Raw genomic sequence first — 3,259 nt, 5'->3', positions numbered from 1 at the left:
AAAAAATATTTCCTTAGAAAAATAATCCATTACGATAAAACAGATAGTACTATTATATACGATATATGTTCATTGTACACGTAATGGTTCATTAGGTCTTTATAAAAATATATCTAAGATTCTCATCTCCGCCCAGCAAGATTCTTTTTAAACTCCAGACTCGATTTTTTATTTATTTATTATTTTTTTTTTAATTATGATCGGGATCAGTATTCAACTAGCACTCAAATCTTGTTTTAAATACCGCGAATATCGGCATGAATTTTACAATTGGGTCATTGGTTGTGAAAGATTGGTGATTATGTTAAGTAAGAGATACTAGTAAATGGACCTCTACCATGACTTTTATTCGGATTTTCTAGATAAATCTGCATCAATTGATCAGGTCAATAAAAAAATCTGCAAAATTAAAAAAAAAAAATAATAATAATAAACATATGACGCCCCATTCAGATGAGAATCTAGGAATTTTTTTTTATTATGGCCAAATCAGTATAATCAGTAAAATCAGTATGATATTTTTATTTTCAGACGTAGATTAATATATGAAGGAATGCTTATAGAGTGAATCAGAAAATTGATTGATCGGAGGTGGTCCGTCTGCATTAATTAACTGTGGCGAATCCAGGATTTTTGTGGGGGGGGGGGGGGGGGGGCAGGCGGGCGCACTAGAAGGCAGGTGGTCTGGGGCTGGACTGAAGCCCCTAGTGGGTCAAAGGCAAGGTCATTGTTTGGGTTTTTTTTTTTTGGGGGGGGGGGGGCGAACCTGGACCTGCCTTTGATTAATAATACATTTCTATTTTTTTAAGTTAAAAAAAGGGTCTTGATGGGAGGGGGGGGGGGGATTCCCTTACATTCTTTTGTGTCTGGGGACAATGACACCACAAACCTCACTTATACTAAACATACGTATACCAATATTCATTGCCGTACTCTAAATAAATGGATGCAGATAAAACATGTAAAATAAGCTAAGACAATCCTTTGATAACACATTTTATGTATGTCTTACCATATTGTATATGTTAATAATTTCCTTCAATATAGTCGGCTCCATCCGTCACAATATTCGTACTAAATATTTGAACTTTTTTCATCAATTTCAGCTTGAATATTCATGCAAAATTTAACCTGAGTGGATCAAAATCAGATACCTCCAAAATTGTCTGAATTGGAACTATAATTATTAGCGAACCCACTTATAAGCGAGTATATTCGGTAAACAACTAAACTTTATTCAATACGCTTCTTTGGGGTAAAAACATAACAAATGAACATTCATATATTAAAGATGTAATTTTTGATAAATTATCGTTTTATCCTCGGACGGTCATAATGAGTTCAGAATATATTTTGAAGTTTAAAAGTCACTGATTCATCAAGAGCCCCTCCCCCTTCTTTCCGCCTTATTTTGTTTAAACTTTTTTGACAGCGGCGTAGACAGGCGTACGTTTTTACGCACAAACATACACATCAATTTTGAAAAAAAAGAGAGACGTACGTAATTTCCATGTATGCTTGTATGCTCTTAAAACATACACATCATTTTACATAAATAAATAAATAATTTTAAAAATAAAAAAAAAAGATACCTTGAAACAAATTTGAATTACGATTAAAAAAAATGCAAATTAACATAATCAGTTGAGGAGAAAATACAACTGCCTTTTGTATCATAGAAAATCTGTCATATCCTTGCCTTTATATTGTGACTTTCTGATTTGTGCATGCCGTATTTTTCTTAAATTTACGTGAAAAACATTTGAGGACACCAGCTTAAAACAGCCATTTCAGACTGCTTAAAAGTCTAACTTCTTATTATATCTTTGCATTGCCCCATGAGATAAATTGTGATGAAATTAAATGGATAATCTTGTATCTACATTGCATCAAGTGAGACATCTCTTGTGGTATCGCCGACATTACTGAACACCACTGCTGTCTTGGATAATTTTTTAAATTGAAAATGGAGACTGGATTATCGACCTGAAATACCTGTTATTTGTGTCTTTTTATTAAATCTTGGAATCTAACTTAATTGTTATTTTATCCCCCCCCCCTCCCCTAGATCCGTGCATTCATGTTGCATATACTATAGATAAATACTTGTTGAATCTACCGGAATTAATTTCCAATAAACTTGTGAGCATTTTTGTGAGAAATATAAAAAATATTCAAACGATATTGTATTCAATCTCTCAGATAAAAATTCCATTATATTATGTTTGTTTAAAAATATCTTGAATATAATGCCGCTTTATTTATTTAATTGTAAATTAATATTGTAATTAGAAACAGGCATGTACATGTGGTATTGTACGTCCGGGAGGGGGAGATTACTTCCAAATATAATATTTATTAAATAAGTCTAAAGATATTTTCTAAAGAACCAGTTGCCACAACCCCCTTTTATAGCATCAACGTCCCTATCTAAAGAAACAATATGGCTTTTTTTTTTAAAAATAAGAAGTATAACTTCCCTTTTTCTTGGGGGGGGGGGGTCAAAGATTTTTTTTTTCATTTATTTTCCCGACTCTCCCCCAAACATTAAATAATTACACAATGTGTCCGTTGTGTCAAATATGTTTGTACTTGAATAGAATTGACTTATTTCATTTTGGCTGTGACGGAGGCAAATCGTCATTTATGACGTCTATACAGACAAAATATATAGATCTCAGTTCCCTTTGTAATATCTTGTTACATTCAGATGTTTACCTTGTTATGCATCTGCTGTACGAAGAATTGATCACAAACTTTTTCAAATCCCTTGGCCTCGATAGACCTTAGCAAAATTTAAATCGTGAATGTGAACAAACGTGAACTTTTATTGCGGAAAAAAGAATTTCTCTTAAAAAAAATTCACTTTGGTTATGATGTTTTAGCATTTAAAAGAGAGTGTACATGATAAATACGGAATTACATGCAGGTATATTAATACCTCTATCAATACGTAAACATGGGATATTAAAAAAATCTTATGATCGGAATAAGTATCATCTTTCAGCCAAATTTACGCTCATTATTGAAAATGTCCAAGTGAAACTATATGAGCTCTGAGCTAAAAACAGATATTCCTTTTGAAAAAATATTTAATAGACTTTAGATCGTATACACAGTAATGAAAAAAAAATTGATAACGTTCATGGAAAAAATGTGAGAAATGTCTCACTTGCAACTTGACGGTGTTGGTACACATTGACGTTACGTCAAAATAACGTAAAAAAATCATAACGTTGTTATAAAGTTTTTAAACTGC

Source organism: Saccostrea cucullata, unplaced genomic scaffold (genome assembly GCF_032062105.1).
Source record: "Saccostrea cucullata isolate Sc308-1 unplaced genomic scaffold, CSIRO_AGI_Scuc_v1 ctg1147, whole genome shotgun sequence".
NCBI classification, from domain to species: Eukaryota; Metazoa; Mollusca; class Bivalvia; order Ostreida; family Ostreidae; genus Saccostrea; species Saccostrea cuccullata.
The sequence above is the reverse complement of the archived record's forward strand: the minus strand, read 5'-3'. Positions refer to the sequence as shown.